Source organism: Rhinoraja longicauda, chromosome 13 (genome assembly GCF_053455715.1).
Source record: "Rhinoraja longicauda isolate Sanriku21f chromosome 13, sRhiLon1.1, whole genome shotgun sequence".
NCBI lineage: Eukaryota > Metazoa > Chordata > Chondrichthyes > Rajiformes > Arhynchobatidae > Rhinoraja > Rhinoraja longicauda.
This window is the reverse complement of record NC_135965.1, coordinates 53,430,217-53,449,209: the sequence shown is the minus strand read 5'-3', so window position 1 is coordinate 53,449,209 and position 18,993 is coordinate 53,430,217. Positions and strand designations below refer to the sequence as shown.

Sequence of the window (18,993 nt, the reverse complement as noted above, 5' to 3'; positions counted from 1 at the left end):
AATAATCTTCCTCCTTGTTTTGCCTGCCAAAGTGGATAACCTCACATTTATCTACATTATATTGCATCTGCCTTGCATCTGCCCACTCACTCAACCTATCCAAGTCACCCTGCAACCTCCTAACGTCCACTTTGCAGTTCACACTGCCACCCAGCTTTGTGTCATCCGCAAACTTGCTTGTGTTACTTCTAATTCCATCATCCAATTCATTAATATATATTGTAAATAGTTGCAGCCCCAGCACCGAGCCTTGCGGCACTCCACTCTACACTGCCTGCCATTCTGAAAAGGACCCATTTATTCCAACTCTTTGCATCCTGTCTGCCAACCAATTGTCTATCCATGTCAATACCTTACCTCCTATACCATGTGCTCTTTTTCTGCTCACCAACCTCCTGTGTGGGACCTTACCAAAGGCTTTCTGAAAGTCTAGATACACTACATCTACTGGCTCTCCTTCATCCATTTTACTTGTCACATCCTCAAAAAATTCCAGAAGATTAGTCAAGCAGGATTTCGTTTTCATAAATACATGCTGACTTGGACCAATCCTTTTACTGCTATCCAAATGCACCGTCATTAATTCTTTAATAATTGACTCCAGCTTCTTCCCCACCACCGATGTTAGGCTAACTGGTCTATAATTCCCCATTTTTCTCACTCACTCCTTTCTTGAAAAGTGGGATAACATTAGCTACCGTCCAATCCACAGGAACTGATCCTGAATCTATTGAACATTGGAAAATGATCACAAATGCATCCACTGTTTCTTGAGCCACCTCCTTATGTACTCTAGGATGCAGACCATCAGGCCCTGGGGATTTATCAGCCTTCAGTCCCATCAGTCTACCCAATACTATTTCTCGCCTCATGGAAATTTCTTCCAGTTCCTCTGTCTCCCTAGGTCCTCTGTCCTCTAGTACATCTGGGGGATTGTTTGTGCTTCCTTAGTGAAGACAGATCCGAAGTACCTGTTAAACTCTTCCGCCATTTCCTTGTTCCCCATAATAATTTCACCCGTTTCTGCCTTCAAGGGACTTACTTTTTCTCTTAACATTCCTAAAGAAGCTTTTACTGTCCTTCTTTATATTCTTGGCCAACTTCGCTTCATACCTCATCTTTTCAGCGCGTATGGCCCTTTTTGCTGTCTTCTGTTGTCCTTTGAAAGTTGCCCAATCCTCTGGCTTCCCGCTACTCTTTGCTATCTTATACATCTTTTCTTTTCGTTTTATTCCATCTCTAACTTCCCTTGTCAGCCACGGTTGCCTCTGACTCCCCTTAGAATCCTTCTTCCTAGTTGGAATGAAATGATCCTGCATCTTCTGTTTTATGCCCAGAAATTCCTGCCGTTACTGTTCCACTTCTGGGATCCTTTTCAATTCGACCTTGGCCAGCTCCTCTCTCATGCCTTCATTGTCCCATTGTTCAACTGCAACACTGACATTCCTGGTTTAAACTTCTCCCTCTCAAATTGCAGATTAAAACTAATCATATTATGGTCACTACCTCCAAGCTGTTCCTTTACCTTGAGTTCCCTTATTAAATCTGGTTCATTGGCCAACACTAAATCCAGAATTGCCTTCTCTCTGGTAGGCTCCAGTGCAAGGGGCTCTAAGAATACATCTCGGAGGCACTCTACAAACCCCCTTTCTTGGGGTCCAGAACCAACCTGATTTTCTCACCTTACCTGCACATTGAAATCCCCCACAACCACAGTGGCATTACCTCTGTTGTGTGCCAATTTTAATTCCTGCTGCATCTTACACCCTTTTTACAGGCTTCTGTTTGGGGGTCTGTAGATAACTCCCATTAGTGTCTTCTTACCTTTACAATTCCTCAACTCTATTCACAGTGACTCTACATCGTCAGCCCCAATTGCACCCCTCCCAACGGACTGATTTCCACCCCTCACCAACAGAGCTACCCCACCTCCTCTGCCCACCTGCCTGTCCTTTCTATAGGACGGAACATCCTGAATATTCAGTTCCCAGTCTTGATCCTTCTGCAGTCACGTCTCTGTAATCCCCACAATGTCATACCTACCAATCTTTAACTGACCTCAAGTTCATCCAATTTACTTCTTATACTTCACGCATTCATATACAGTATTTTTAATCCTTTGCTCATCTCGGCTTTCACAACGATTCCTATTACACTTGGCCATTCTCTCCTATTCATTCGTGAGCTTTCTGTCCCGTTAATTCTGGGGTGTTTCTTAATTTTTCCTATGCTCTCTTTTCCTTTAACTCCATCCTTGTCTATCCGATTTTACACCCCCTTGCATTGAAGAAAACACACTTCATCGTTTTATTATCCCATATTAATGAACCTCTCACTGCCAGTCCTGTATTCAGCGTTGCGTGTCATTACATCCACTTTCCCATCAGCCATTCTATTTGTTAACTGCTGCTCTGGTATTGGAACCTGTAATCACCATTTATTTATTTTCAATGCACAACTCAACTATTGTCATATATGAAGGGATAATTGATGATGTACTTTCCACATATAATAAAAATGAGTAAAAGAAACCAGAAAATTATAGAACCACTCATTTAACAAAATATCATAAGCGATAGGAATAGAATCAGTCCATTCAGCCCATCAAGTCTACTCCGCCATTCAATCATGGGTGATGTATCTCTGTCCCTCCTAACCCCATTCTCCTGCCTTCTCTCCAGAACCTCTGACGCCTGAACTAATCATGAATCTATCTTTCAAAAAGATAAATAATGATACTGAAGCATTGAAGTAGATTTTGGAGCCATAAAATAAATCAGATTTCTAATTGCTTGGCAATTGTTGTCTTTTGATATTTCAGATTTCACAGCATGCTCCTATCCAAAGTGACCAAACAATTTCAGGCCACTCCACCCTCGGCGAATTATACTTTTCAATTTCACCTCGAATCAATCTAATAATTACCATAAATGTGGAATCTCTGGTATTTGATTCTTACTGCTAAGGGAAATAATTGTTCCCATGTTAATGTTATTAATATTCAAAAGACCCAACATTATTTCACAGGAGATTTTTCAGAACACCCTCAGGCCACATCATGATTTCCATGCATCAGTTATATTTCCTTATCATCACATTTGGAGTTTGTTTCCTGCTGTATGAAAATTGGCATATGGAAACACAATGCAAGGTTCGTAATGACATGTTAAGAATGTCACAAGTGGACGATGAAGCTACCACGGAGGATCCTCGTCCACTCCTGAATCCTGGGATTATGTTTGTGGAAACGTCAGACAATGTGGAGCTGAAGCCATTGGTAGTTTGCTCAGTGGAGTCCACTGCTCGTCAAAACCCAGATAAACCAATCTATTTCTTCATGAAGGGATTCAGTGGCAACTTGAGCCAGTATCCAGAGCCTAAGTACAGGCTCATCCCGTTGCTCTCCTCAGTGAAGAATGTTGTTCTTCTACCTTTAAACGCTGCCGAACTGTTTGAAGATACTCCATTGAAATTCTGGTATCAAAAGGTAACCAATAAGAAGAAAGTGTGATGTGTTGCATTTTGGGTTGTCAAACCAGAGTAGGACTTTCTCAGTGAACCTTAGGCCCCCGGGGAAGGCTGTAGAATAGAGGGAGCTAGGAGTACAAGTACATAATTCATTGAAAGTAACATCATATGTGGACAGGGTAATGAAGAAGGCATTAGACATAAAGATAGACACAAAATGCTGGAATAACTCAGCGGGTCAGGCAGCATCTCCGGAGAAAAGGAATACCTGACATTTCGGGTCAAGACCCTTCTTCAGACTCAGAGTCGGGGAGAGAGTAACTAAAGGTATGAAAAGGTTCAAAACAAATCTGAGGCAGCACCAATGACCAAGCAAAAGTGGAGTCCCCAATGAAAATTTTTTGGCTGTGGGGAGGTGATAATGACGAGACATGCTGGCCGAGATCAGTAATATCATTAAGTATAGAAGTTAGGATGTTGATGATGGTGCAGGTGCCCAAGAAGTTGGTGAGGGCCCACCTGGAGTTTTGTGTTTTGTTTTGATCACCCAGGAAAGATTCCATTAAGTTTGATTGAGTGAAGAAAAGCTTTAGACAATAGACAATAGACAATAGGTGCAGGAGGAGGCCATTCGGCCCTTCGAGCAAGCACCGCCATTCAATGTGATCATGGCTGATCATTCTCAATCAGTACCCCGTACCTGCCTTCTCCCCATACCCCGTGACTCCGCTACCCTTAAGAGCTCTATCTATCTCTCTCCTGAATGCATTCAGAGAATTGGCCTCCACTGCCTTCTGAGGCAGAGAATTCCACAGATTCACAACTCTCTGACTGAAAAGGTTTTTCCTCATCTCAGTTCTAAATGGCCTACCCCTTATTCTTAAACTGTGGCCCCTTGTTCTGGAATCCCCCAACATTGGGAACATGTTTCCTGCCTCTCACGTGTCCAACCCCTTAATAATCTTATACGTTTCGATAAGATCTCCTCTCATCCTTCTAAATTCCAGTGGACACAAGCATAGTCGCTCCAGTCTTTCAACATATGACAGTCCCACCATTCCGGGAATTAACCTAGTAAACCTACGCTGCACGCCCTCAATAGCAAGAATATCTTTCCTCAAATTTGGAGACCAAAACTGCACACAGTACTCCAGGTGCGGTCTCACTAGGGCCCTGTACAACTGCAGAAGGACCTCTTTGCTCCTATATTCAACTCCTCTTCTTATGAAGGCCAACATTCCATTGGCTTTCTTCACTGCCTGCTGTACCTGCATGCTTCCTTTCAGTGACTGATGCACTAGGACACCCAGATCTCGTTGTACGTCCCCTTTTCCTAACTTGACACCATTCAGATAATACTCTGCCTTCCTATTCTTACAACCAAAGTGGATAACCTCACACTTATCCACATTAAACTGCATCTGCCATGCATCCACCCACTCACACATCCTGTCCAAGTCACCCTGCAACCTCATAGCATCTTCCTCACAGTTCACACTACCACCCAGCTTTGTATCATCTGCAAATTTGCTAATGGTACTTTTAATCCCTTCATCCAAGTCATTAATGTATATTGTAAATAGCTGCGGTCCCAGCACTGAGCCTTGCGGAACCCCACTAGTTACTGCCTGCCATTCTGAAAGGGACCCAGTTATCCCCACTCTTTGCTTTCTGGCTGTCAACCAATTTTCTATCCATGTCAGTACCCTACCTCCAATACCATGTGCTCTAATTTTGCCCACTAATCTCCTATGTGGAACCTTGTCAAAGGCTTTCTGAAAGTCGAGGTACACCACATCCACCGACTCTCCCCTGTCAATTTTCCTAGTTACATCCTCAAAGAATTCCACAAGATTAGTCAAGCATGATTTCCCCTTCGTAAATCCATGCTGACTCGGAACAATCCTGTTACTACTATCCAAATGCTCCGCAATTTTATAATTGACTCCAGCATCTTCCCAACCACTGATGTCAGACTAACTGGTCTATAATTTCCCGTTTTCTCTCTCCCTCCTTTCTTAAAAAGTGGGACAACATTAGCTACCCTCCAATCCACAGGAACTGATCCTGAATCTATAGAACATTGGAAAATGATCACCAATGCGTCCACAATTTCTAGCGCCACCTCCTTAAGTACTCTGGGATGCAGACCATCAGGCCCTGGGGATTTATCAGCCTTCAGTCCCATCAGTCTACCCAACACCATTTCCTGCCTAATGTGGATTTCCTTCAGTTCCTCCGTCACCCTAGGATCTCTGGCCACTAGAACATCTGGGAGATTGCTTGTATCTTCCTTAGTGAAGACAGATCCAAAGTACTGGTTCAACTCGTCTGCCATTTCTTTGTTCCCCATAATAAATTCCCCTGCTTCTGTCTGTTGTACTTCATGGTCCGGTACCTGTTGTACCTTTAGTGACTCTAGACGGACCACAAGTACACGTGTATAAAAGGTTACAATGCTGGAGCTCAACTCCAGGCTGTTTATTCCGTGGTCATCTGGATCCAGAGTGACCACCCAATCACACCAACCTCTTATATACGCATTCCTGCACATGCAAACAAAGTAGTCCTTGGGATACACAAAGTAGTCCCAGCAATATCACAACATCCACCTTGTCTTATAAAAGAAATATATATATATATATATATATATATATATATGGAACAACAAACTCTAAACACAAACGTTTTTTTGAAACACCATAAAACATTAACAAATATCAACGATAACGTGCAGGTTTCTTACTGGCACGTCCCGAGCGTGTCACATAATCCCCATCATCATTACGGGCCGGTCGTTCCTCCGCTTCACATTGGGTCTCAGCCCTATCGCTGTCTGGGGGGACACAATGGGGACCAACCCCTGGCTTCTCCAGTGGAAGATCTCTCAACTGCACTCGATTCCTCCTGAACCGATTTCCATTCGGCGTCTCAATAATGTAAGACCTTGACTGGGGTTCGTCGCAGACCGATCTCACTTCTGCTGGAACCCAGACCTGATTCGCTTTATCCAGAACCCGGACCTTCTGTCCAGCGTGCAATGGCAACAAGTCATGTCTCTTGACCGAACTGTCAAACTGTGCCTTCATATTCTGCTTACGCTCCTCAAGTCGCTCAAAGGTCCTCTGCCCTTCGTATGCCTTGTTCATGTCAAGGTTCGTGGGGAGAGGCGTCCGAATCTGTCTTCGAAACATCATCTCCGCCAGTGACGGTAACTTGGAATCAATCGGTGTAGTGCGCAAGTTGAGTAAAGCTGCTGCTACACTCTGTCCCGTTGCCAAGGACTTCTTGATAACAGACTTCACCGTTCGTACCATGCGCTCAACCAGCCCATTCGACTGAGGGTACCTAGGCGAGGACGTTGTATGGGTGATTCCCCATTGCTTGCACATGGACTGGAAAGCTTCACCCACAAATTGTGGACCATTGTCGGAGATGATCTCCATCGGTGCTCCTAGCAGACCAAACATTGCAGTCACCATATTAGCAACCATGGCACTCGTGGTGCTAGGCAGTTGGTTCACCACCGGAAATTTGGAATGGTAATCCATCATGACAAGATATTGAACGTTGTCAAGTTCACACATGTCCATTGCTATTTTGGTCCAAGGTGTGACTGGTATCTCATGTGGCATGAGTGTTTCCCTCATTTGCTCTGGCATGTGCATCTGGCACGGACTATACCTTCGGACAAGGTCATCAATGTGTTGGTTCATGTTGGGCCAATAGACCATTTGTCTCGCTAGAAGTCTCGTCTTCTCAATGCCTTGGTCGCCAACATGAAGTTGCTGCAAGACATCCTGTCTCATCGACTCAGGAATGATTACTTGCCGTCCTTTGAAAATGGCCCCATTTGACATGCCCAACTCATCTCGAAAAGGCCAGTAGGGCCGCAGGTCGGTAGGTATCTCCTGTAGGGTCGCCGGCCATCCGGAATGGACATACTGCATAACCCTATGCAGTATAGGGTCACGACAAGTTTCTGTCTGCAGCTCCACCCTTTTGAGTTTGCCGAAGTGTATCAAGTCGACATCTAATGTGTCTTTGATGTTGTCGAAGAAGATGCTCTCTACATGTACATCGAGTTCTATGCTCTCTGTCTTCTCCGGATTGGGCAGCCTGCTGAGAGTGTCAGCAATGATCATCTCAGCCCCAGGTCTGTGCCCTATGGTGAAGTTGTATCCTTGCACCTTGATGAGCAACCGCTGCAGTCGGGGTGGGGCACTCGTGAGTAGTTTGCCGCAGATAGTGACAAGAGGCTTGTGATCAGTCAGCACCTTAAAATCCCGCCCAAATAGGTACGTATGAAACCTTGTGATGCCAAAAACCAAGGCAAGGGTCTCGCGTTCCATATTGGAGTAGTTGGACTGACATGAAGACAGTGCCTTCGAAGCGTACGCAACAGGCCGTCCTTCCTGCGAAAGGCATGCTCCCACTCCTTTCATTGACGCATCTACCTCAAGGGTGACAGGAGCATCAGGGCGATAGTACTGGAGGACAGATTCCTCCTGTATGCAGCTCTTCAGGTTACAAAACGCCTCAAAATGGCGACCAGGACAGCATACTTTGGGATGTATGGCGATAAAAAATTCATCATCCCCAGGAACCGTTGTAAATCTTCCTTATCTTGTGGTGTTGGCATCTTATGAATGTCCTGCACCTTACCAAGATCTGGCCGAATGCCTGTGTCTGAATACATTGTCCCGAAGAAGTTGATGGAGTTAGCCTTCACTACGCACTTAGCACTGTTGAAAGCTAGACCTTCCCGGGACGCTGCCTCTAACAGCTTCTTTAGATTATAATCATGTTCTTGCGCTGTGGATCCCACTATGACAATATCATCCGCAATGCAGACGCATCCAGGAACCTGTTCTATGATCGTGTCCATACGCTGCTGAAATATATCCTGACTCACCGACAAACCGAAAGGCAACCTCTTGTAGCAATACCTGCCAAAAGGCGTGCGGAACGTGGTAAGTTCCTGGCTAGCCTCATCAAGTCGGACAGACCAATAACCCGCTTTAGCATCGAGTTTGGAGAACAATTTCCCATTGGCAAAAGCCGGATTGATCTCCTCAAGTGTCTGGATCTTGTGTGGGCAACGTTTGAGACTTGCATTCAAACGCTTCGGGTCTAGGCATACCCTGATTGACCCATCCTTCTTAACGGAGGTGGTTATTGAACTGCACCAGTCCGTATGGTGAGTCACCTTTCGGATGACTCCATCATCCTCAATCTTGCCCAACTCAGCCCGCAACTTGTCTTTGAGATGGATACTACATTTCCTTGGCGCATCAATGTGTGGTGTGGCCTCCTCCTTGAGATGAAGGGTGGCTGGCCCCTTGAAGTTGCCAATCCGATCAAACTGATTAGGCCACCTCTTCATTAGGTCCCCCACCGAGTTGAAACTGTCTTGCTCCTTCCGAGCATCTGATGGGTGCTCCTCTGTTCCCATAGCATGTATCGTGACAACCTGAAGTTGCTTAATACCTGGGAGGCCTATGACAGCGGATCCTGCCACATCTACCACGAAAAATTCCTGAGGACACCACATCGACCCCTGGTATCGGCACGAAACGGATATAGTTCCAACACACATGATTTCCGTCCCATTATATGCTGTCAGACGGACTTTGCTTGGTCGTAGGTGCTGCTTGTATTTGTCATTTGGATACATTTCTCGTATGATCCGAAGGGGAAGGGTATTTCAAGGGACCCACATTTGCCTTGACTATTTTTTTCCTCTTTACATACTTAAAAAAGCTTTTACTATCATACTTTATATTATTGGCTAGTTTACCCTCGTACCTCATCTTTTCTCCCCGAATTGCCTTCTTAGTCATCTTCTGTTGCTCTTTAAAAGAGTTCCAATCCTCTGGCTTTCCACTGTTCTTTGCTTTGTTGTACTTCTTCTCTTTTATTTTTACGCTGTCCTTGACTTCCCTTGTCAGCCACGGGTGCCTCTTACTCCCCGTGGAATCTTTCCTCCTCTTTGGGATAAATTAATCCTGCAACTTCTGCATTATTCCCAGGAGTACCTGCCATTGCTGTTCCACCGTCTTCCCTGCTAGGGCCTCCTTCCAGACAATTCTGGTCAGCTCCTGCCTCATGCCTCTGTAATCCCCTTTGCTATACTGTAATATTAACACTTCCGATTTTCCCTCCTCCCTCTCAATTTGTAGAGTAAAACTTATCATATTGTGATCACTGCATCCTAATGGCTCTCTTACCTCTAGTCCCCTTATCAGATCAGTTTCATTACACAACATTAAATCCAGAATTGCCTTCTCCCTAGTAGGCTCCAGTACAAGCTGTTCTAAGAATCCATCTCGGAGACACTCCACAAACTCTCTTTCCTGGGGTCCATTACCAACCTGATTTTCCCCGTCTACCTGCATGTTGAAATCTCCCATAAGTAGCATTACATTTGCGACATGCCAATTTTAGCTCCTGATTCAACTTGCACCCTATTTCGAGGCTACTGTTTGGGGCCCTGTAGATAACTCCCATTAAGGTCTTTTTACCCTTACATTTCCTCATTTCTATCCATACTGATTCTACATCTCCTGATTCTATGTCACCCCTTGCAAGGGAGTGAATATCATTCCTCACCAACAGAGCGACCCCACCCCCTCTGCCCACCTGTCTGTCTTTTCTATATGTTGTGTAGCCCTGAATATTCAGTTCCCAGCCCTGGTCCTCTTGTAGCCATGTCTCAGTGATTCCCACAACATCATACTTGCCAATGTCTAACTGAGCCTCAAGCTCATCCACTTTATTTCTTATACTTCGCGCATTTAAATACTTCCGGTTGATTGCCTTCCCTCGCTAGGATGTTCTGAAGCCGCTCCATGATGTCTTGAACCCTGGCACCAGGGAGGCAACAGACCATCCTCGAGTCCCGCCTGCCACCACAGAATCTACTGTCCGTACCTCGGACAATGGAGTCACCCACTACTATGGCTCTTCCTGACTTCGGTCTCCCCGGTTGAGTTTCCGCCTGTGTTAGATCTGCCAACAGGTCCGCCGCTCGGACTTTACCATGATATTAACCAGGAAGCAAGGGCTAAATTATAGGAAGAAATTGGACAGGCTAGGAATTTGTTCTTGAAGCTTAGGAGACTGAGCGGTGATCTCATAGACATGCCTAATGTCATTAGGGGCATGCATCAGGTGAATGCACACAATAGGATTGTGAGGCCTGATTTTCCACACATTGAATTGTCTGTCTATGGAATGAGCTGGAGCAAGTGCTTGAGGCACTACTGTGACAGCACTTAAAAGACATTTGGACATGTACATGATCAGAGGAGTGTGCATTGACTATTTTCATCCTGGGAGTACGTTGACTCAGTCTATCTTAAATTTGTGTCCAAGTTAGGTATCCCTGAATGAGGAATAATGAATGCACTAAATGGAGTGCAGTAAAGTTGCACCAGGTTGATTCCTTGCAAGGCATGTTTGCTGTATAACAGTGATTGAGCACCTTGAGCCAGTGCTCACCTGAGATTAGAAAACCCACAAGTTATCTCCCTCAAATGTCTAATATTCGTGAGGTGCTTCCCAGGGTAAATACTGAGATGATGTTTCCCTTCACAATGTGTCTATATTAAGGGGATGACTATCTCCAAATAGGACTGGCCATTCAGAATAAAATTCAGGAGGAATTTCTCTCAGTCAGAGGGTGATGTGGTGAATCTTTGGGATTTTCTGCCAAATAAGTCAGTGAATGTTTAATGGTTGGACATCTATAAAGCATGAATTGATAGATTTTTAAAAATTTGCCGCTGCAATATTCGATGTTTAAAATAGATATTAATGACCACTATATGGTCTGGATTGGATTACTTCAGTCAAAATAACAAACTGCAAAGGGAGCAAAGACGATTTTTGAGGAAGTTATCAGTTCTGGAGGTTTTGAGTTATAAGGAGAGGCTGGATAGGCTGTATATTTATTCACTTGAGTACAGGATGCTGAGAAGTGACTTCATTGAGGTTGATCACATCATAAGAGGCATAGATAAGGTAATGAGCCTGGACAGCAGGTTGGAGGCAGGTACTCTCAAACTATTTAAGAAGGATCTCGGTAAGCATGTGAATCACCACGGATCTATTGTAGATAAATGGGGGTAGAACCGATGAGTGCAGTGATCAGGTGGATGTGATTTGCCAAAGTATTTACCAATATAACCGTATGACTCTCTATCTGGCATGAACAAAGATGAAGAGAGGATAGTTGTTTATTGAGGAGTGGACCTGACAGCTTAACATGGATTGAGGGATAGGTCTGAAGGTTTAGAAGGAATTGCAATTAAGATAATGTTTCTTTCTTCATTACATCACAGGTAAACCCCAAAAAGGAGAAGTATTGGCTCCATGTGTTTGGTGATGCCTGTAAATTAGCACTGTTGTGGAAGTACGGGGGCATCTACCTGGACACTGACATTATATCAATGAAGCCTATGCCATTTGGCAACTTTACGTGTCCAGAGGGCTCAGGTTCTATCAGTATGGGTGCAATGGGTTTCAATCCCAGGCACCATCCTTTTCTTTGGAATTGCATGATAGATTATGTGGCCAAATACATTGGATATATTTGGGGCCAACAAGGTCCTCAACTGATTACCCGTGTGCTGAAGAGATGGTGACAGATGGATAACATAGGTGCCTTCATTGGCAAAGAATGCAACGGCATCTCTTTATGGATCATTGATCGATTCTACCCCATCTCATATCCAGCTTGGCAGAAGTACTTTGTTCCCTGGAAAAAGAAGGATGTGGAGCGTAAATTCTCAGCTACGTATGGTGCGCATGTCTGGAATTACATGAATTCATGGAAAAAAAAGAAAGTCATTGCTGGAAGTGGATCATTAATTGAACATTTTTTCCAGTTATATTGTCCAACTACATACAGGAATTTAATTCAATTGAATAATAGTTAGATGTTTTAGGCCTTTGTATTATGCAATGAGCGAAAGAATGAAACCGACAGAATTTTTAAAAGTCACAATGTAAAATATACACACAACACATTTGGGGATTATTAAAATTTGTGAAACATTCACTGTTATACTTATTTTTTCTGACAACTTCTGATCTGGATACACTCCAATTCCCATGTCCAATTTAAATTAGAATCAAACACCAATTGACACAACATGTCTCTTCCATGCACGTTCCATTTCTCTCACAAACACACTCCATCTCTCTCACTGCCACAATCTCTCTCTCACTCACTGACAATTTTTCTCTCTCACTAGCACACTCCCTCTCTCTCTCTCTGACCACTGACACATTCACTGATGCATTCCATCTCTCTCTCCCATAAACTGCAGGTAGGAGGGAATTTGGTGTTGTCCCTGAATCTGCCGTTAAGTGTAGTCCAGCTCAGATAGGAACAGACACAAATAAAGCATCTCATAGAACAGGGGTGAATTTTATGAACAAGTCAGTTCATTTAATGCCTTAACAGCATGCACTGGGAAACACTCTAGAGAACCCAAAGTGTTTCAAAGATTCATAGCACCCTCAGCATTTTTATATTCTCAAGACACTATGGTTACCTGTGGTTTCTACATTTTTGAAATAAATTATCATTGATCAATGTCCCTGCAACCTTAAATCTTTGTCTTTCCCCAGGGTTATCTTGAACTTTATGTTCCCTGCTATTTAGAAACCCACATTCCCATTTGTATTACAGTACTCCCTGATTAGTTTTGTGCGATGGAAACCAAACACCATGATGAATCTATTTATTGTCTCACCAACTTCCTAAAGTTCCCTATGTTGGCCATTTTCCCCAACATGCGTCCCCAGTATGTAGTATCTTTGGTTAAACAGGTGGTACAAACATAGAAACATAGAAAAATAGGTGCAGGAGTAAGTCATTTGGCCCTTCGAGCCAGCACCTCCATTCAATATGATTATGGCTGATCATCTAAAATCAGTACCCCATTCCTGCTTTTTCCCCATATCCCTTGATTCCTTTGGCCCAAAGAAATAAATCCAACTCTCTTGAAAGCATCCAGTGAATTGGCCTCCACCTCCTCTGTGGCAGTGAATTCTATAGATTCACAGCTCTCTGGGTGAAGAAGTTTTTCCTCATCTCAGTCCTAAATGGCCTCCTGCTTATTCTTAAACTGTGACTCCTGCTTCTGAATTCCCCCAACATCTGGAACATATTTCCTGCATCTAACCTGTCAATCCTTTAAGACATTTATATGTGTTTATAAGATCCCCTCTCATCCTTTTAAATTCCAGTGAATACAAGCCGAGTCGACCCATTCTTTCATTATCTGTCCGTCCCGCCATCCCGGGAATTAACCTGATGAACCTACGCTGCATTCCCTCAATAGCAATAATGTCCTTCCTCAAATTAGGAGACCAAAATTGCACACAATACTCCCGATGCGGTCTCACCAGGGCATGTACATCTGCAGTAGGACCTCCTTGCTCCTAAACTCAAATCCTCTCGCAATGAAGGCCAACATGCCATTAGATTTCTTCACTGTCTGTTGTACAACAGCTTACTATCAGTGACTGGTGTACAAGCATACCCAGGTCTTGTTGCACCTCTCCTTTTTATCCTAATCTGACTCCATTCAGATAATAATCTGCCTTCCTTTCTTGCGACCAAAGTGGATAACCTCACATTTATCCACATTATACTGCATCTGCCAAGCTTTTGCCCACTCATCCAACCTATCCAAGTCACCCTGCAGCCTCATAGCATCCTCCTCGCAGCTGACACTGCCACTCAGCTTTGCGTCATCCGCAAACTAAGAGATGTTACATTTACTTCCTTCACCTAAATCGTTAATGTATATTGTAAACAACTGGGGACCCAGGACCGAGCCTTGCGGCATCCCAGTAGTCACTGCCTGCCATTCTGAAAAGGACCCATTAATTCTTACTTTTTGCTTCCTGTCTGCCAACCAGTTCTCTATCCATGTCAATATCCTACCCCAATACCATGTGCTCCATTTTTCACAGTAATCTCTTGTGTGGGCCTTTGTCAAAGGTTTTTTAAAAGTCCAGATACACCACATCCACTGGCTCTCCCTTATCAATTCTACTTTTACAACCTTAAAAAACTCCAAAAGTCTACATGAACTCTCTGAAACGGTCTATTTGGCCATGACCAGGGTTGCAGTGGTGTTTTTGGTGGTTTACTCCGGCAATTTTGACACACACTACATTTGCTCACCAGTGACTCAATGTCACTGTCTATACCAGGCCAATATACAAAACTTCTGGCAATTGACTTCATGCTTACTATGCCAGGATGTTCGGCATGAAGTTCGTACATAATCTTGTTTCTTAAAGACTCTGGTACAACCACTCTGTAACCCCACTTTATGCATCCCTGCTCGCATGATAATTCATGGCGTCGATTATAGAAAGGCTTCAGTTCCGAGTTTGATCCACTCTCGATTTCAGTCCAACCATTCAATGTCTGTTCATAAACACTCTTCAGCACAGTGTCCTTCTCTGTTTCAGCTGCAATTTCTGTTGCAGTCACTGGAAAGTCTTCATCTACGACTTGCAGTGTGTAGATTGAGTTCTCGCTTCCCACATCAGAGTTCTCATGGGGCAATCGGGACAATGCATCTGCGACTGCGTTGCATTTGGAGCTTCTGTACTCCACCTTGTAGTCATACTGGGACAACAGAATTGCCCAGCGCTGCCTCCTTGATGCCGCCATGGAAGGTATAGCTGACTTGGGACCCAGTATCGTGAGTAGTGGTTTGTGATCAGTCACAAGGGTGAATGGTCTGCCAAGAAGAAACTGGTGGAATTTCTTGATTCCGAACACAATGCTGAGTGCTTCCTTTTCTATCTGTGCATAGTTGCGCTCACTTGGTGATAGGGTGCGGGAGGCAAAAGCAATAGGCTTTTCCTGTCCGTCATCCATTACGTGGCAAATCACTGCACCTACACCATAACTCGAAGCATCACAAGCAAGTTTCATCTCGCGCGTCGTGTCGGAGTGAACAAGGAGTTTGTCACTTGTCAGGTTTTTCTTGCAGATGTCGTATGCATGTTGTTGTTCCTTTCCCCACATCCAATTCTCATCCTTTTGTAACAGATGATGTAGTGGCTTTAGCACGGTTGCTAAATCTGGAAGGAATCGTGCATAGAACTGCACCATCCCAAGGTATGATCGTAGCTCTGACACATTGTTGGGCGTTGGAGCATTCACAATTGCTTCAATTTTCGCCTTCACAGGGCGCAGTCCGTTGGAATCTACTTTGAGTAGATCACCTCTGATTGCGCAAATGCACATTTGCTCTTTCGTAGTTTGACGTTGTGGCAGTTCAATCGTGTGAGAACTTGCTCGAGTATCTCCAGATGTTCTTCCATGCCCACTGTGAATATCAGTAGATCATCCTGGTTGCACACACAGTGTGGAATGCCTTGCAACATTTTGTCCATGACGGACTGAAAGATTTTCGGGGAAGATTTCACACCATAGGGCAGCTTTGTGTATGAATACAAGCCCTTATGTGTGTTGATGGTCAAGCACTGCTGACTTTCTTTGTCAACATTGAGTTGGGCATAAGCATGAGACAAATCCAGCTTAGTGAAGACTCTTGCTCCGCTAAGTTCTGCATACAGATCCTGCGAGGTTGGCAAAGGATACTGTTCGTCGTCAACAGCTTGGTTGATTGTGACTTTGTAGTCACCGCATAGTCGAACAGTTTTGTCAGCCTTGAGCACAGCCACAACTGGCGTTGTCCAGTTGCTCTGGTCTGTCTTCACAAGTACTCCATTCCGCTCCAACTTGTTGAGTTCTTCCTCCACTTGTTGCTTTAGCGCATATGGTACCGGTCTTGGTCGACAATATGATATGACACACAGGCGTCACATCTTGCTGCAGTCGAATGTGTGCAGAGTATCCTGTTATTCCCGTGTAACTGTCAGCAAATATTTCAGCGTGTTTGCTTACGACATTTTCAAAACGTGATTTGGACACATCAATGCTGAAAATGTTCTTCCAGTCTAATTTTATTTTACTCAGCCAATCCTTTCCAAGGAGGGTTGGTTTATTTCTGTAGCTGGCCACTATGATGGGCAGTGTTACTGACTGTCCATTACACTGAACTTTGCAATTCATTTGTCCACACGTCTCCAAGGCTTCGCCGGATTAGGTTCTCAGCTTGACCTTACTCTCGGACAATGGTGTCTGTGAGAACTTTGTTTCGTACAGGTCTTTGCTCATGACCGAACAGTCTGCTGCCGTGTCAATGCACATATCAATTAACTGTTCATTAACCAATAGTTTCATTCGAAAGTCCTTGTCTTGGCTGGTTGTAGGCTTATTGACATCAGTTGCATGAATGATGTACAACCCAAGTTCATTGTCATCCGGGTTCATCTCTAAGTTGTGAACTTTTTTCTGGTGTTGTGTGTTTCCCACTTTAAGCTTGGCCCGACATGCTGAGGCGATATGGCCTTTCTTCTGGCAGTTATAGCACTTAGCTGTTTTGAACTGACAGGATTGGGATGGGTGATTACCGTTGCAACGATAACAACTGGCTGCACTCGGCTCCCCGCCATATTTCGGTTTCAGTTTGGCCCCTTTTGGATTGGCCATAGGTGCTGCTTTGTGTGTATACACGGCCACTGCAGTATGTGGTGAACGAAACTCGCGAGCATTCTTTGATGCCATCTCCATTGTAGTAGCAATCTTGCATGCTATCTCAAATGTAAGATCAGGAGTGCTCATGAGTCTGGACTGAATTCGTTCGTCCACTGAATTCGTTCGTCTCTATACATGCTCCCCCTTGGCCAAATCATTCAAAGGCACGGCATTTCTTTCCACTGCTATGCCGATGACACTCAGCTTTACCTCCCCCTGAAACCCAACAACCAGTCAAATTTAAACAGCCTCTCACACTGCCTTGAGGACATAAAATGTTGGATGGCACAGAACTTCCTCCAATTAAATGAGAGCAAGTCTGAGGTCATCCTATTCGGCCCCCCCCGACTCCATCAAATTGATAACAGGCAGTCTTGGAAGCCTATCCTGCCTAGTCAAACCGCATGTCAAAAACCTCGGCATGATATTTGACTCTGCATTAAAATTTGATAAGCAAGTCAACGCTGTGGTAAAAGCCAGCTTCTTCCAACTTCGAACCATAGCTAAAATCAAACCTTTCCTCCAATTCGACGACACAGAAAAAATCATTCACGCTTTCATTTCCTCCCGCCTAGACTACTGCAACTCCCTATACACTGGGATCAGCCAATCTTCCCTGTCCCGCCTGCAACTGGTCCAAAACGCCGCAGCGAGACTCCTGACGGGTACCCGTAAAAGGGACCACATCACCCCGATTCTGGCCTCTCTCCACTGGCTCCCTGTACGGTACAGAATCAACTTCAAGCTCCTCCTATTCACGTATAAAGCCCTAAATGGACACTCCCCCCCCCTACATCAAAAATCTTCTAACCCCCCTCTCTAACTCCAGGTCCCTCAGGTTGGCCGACTTGGGGCTATTCACTATCCCGCGGTCTAGGCTTAAACTCAGGGGTGACCGCGCTTTTGCGGTTGCAGCTCCTAGACTGTGGAACAGCATCCCTCTCCCCATCAGAACTGCCCCCTCCATCGACTCCTTTAAGTCCAGGCTCAAAACCTATTTCTACTCCCTAGCGTTTGAGGCTCATTGAGGAGGCGCTGTGAACTGTTTGCGTGCTACTGTATGTTTTCATTTTTTTTCTATTGGAACCTAATCAGATGTACAGCACTTTGGTCAAAGTGGGTTGTTTTTAAATGTGCGATACAAATAAAATTGACTTGACTTGACTTGACTAGACCACAAACAAATCTGTCACGTAGTGCGCGTTCAAGAAAGGTTCCAAAGTTACAGTGCAACGTTAAGTTTTTCAAGGCAACAATGTACTCACTGATTGTCTCGTTTTGCTTCTGGTTTCTCGTGCCGAATTTGTAGCTTTCTGCAATTTCCGGAGGCTCTGGGTTGAAGTGCTCCTCCAACTTCTTTGTAATGTCACTGAAAGGCACATCTTTTGCCTTTATGGGCGCAAGGATATTCACGAGTGTGTCGTACACTTCAGGTCCGATCTCCGTGAGCAGAATCACTTTCATGCGTTCACGAACGGCCTTGTTTGTTGCAGCCACTACCTCTCATTCACCACTGGTCTCTGTGATGTTGTTTGCCATGAAGAACATGTTTGCTCTCTCCATATAGGAGCTGAACGGCTCTCTACTTTTGTCGAAGATGCCCAGGCTTCCGATGTAGCCCGTGGTCGCCGCCATTTTGTCCCTCTCCCTTTTGTTTAAACAAAGGAACGAGGAGAGTTTTTTTTCTTGCTCAAGCTCAGATTTCCTGCCTGTTCTGGTGTAGCAAAGCACCTAAAACTTAGCAGTACAAAAGCTATGCAAAACAAACTCAGTCTCCTCCACAATCCCATCCTCGTCGCCAATTTTGTTATGTTCAGCACGGCATAAAGATAAAGTACACTCACACGTTTGTTGCCTGAATCGCACCAGCCTTTATTTACCCA

The 18,993-nt window shown here is 44.5% G+C and overlaps 1 pseudogene; it reads left to right on the top strand.

Moving 5' to 3' along the window:
- The first annotated feature begins 3,058 nt into the window (after positions 1-3,058).
- LOC144599328 (alpha-1,4-N-acetylglucosaminyltransferase-like) lies at positions 3,059-12,410 on the top strand (annotated as a pseudogene).
- Positions 12,411-18,993: the final 6,583 nt, after the last annotated feature.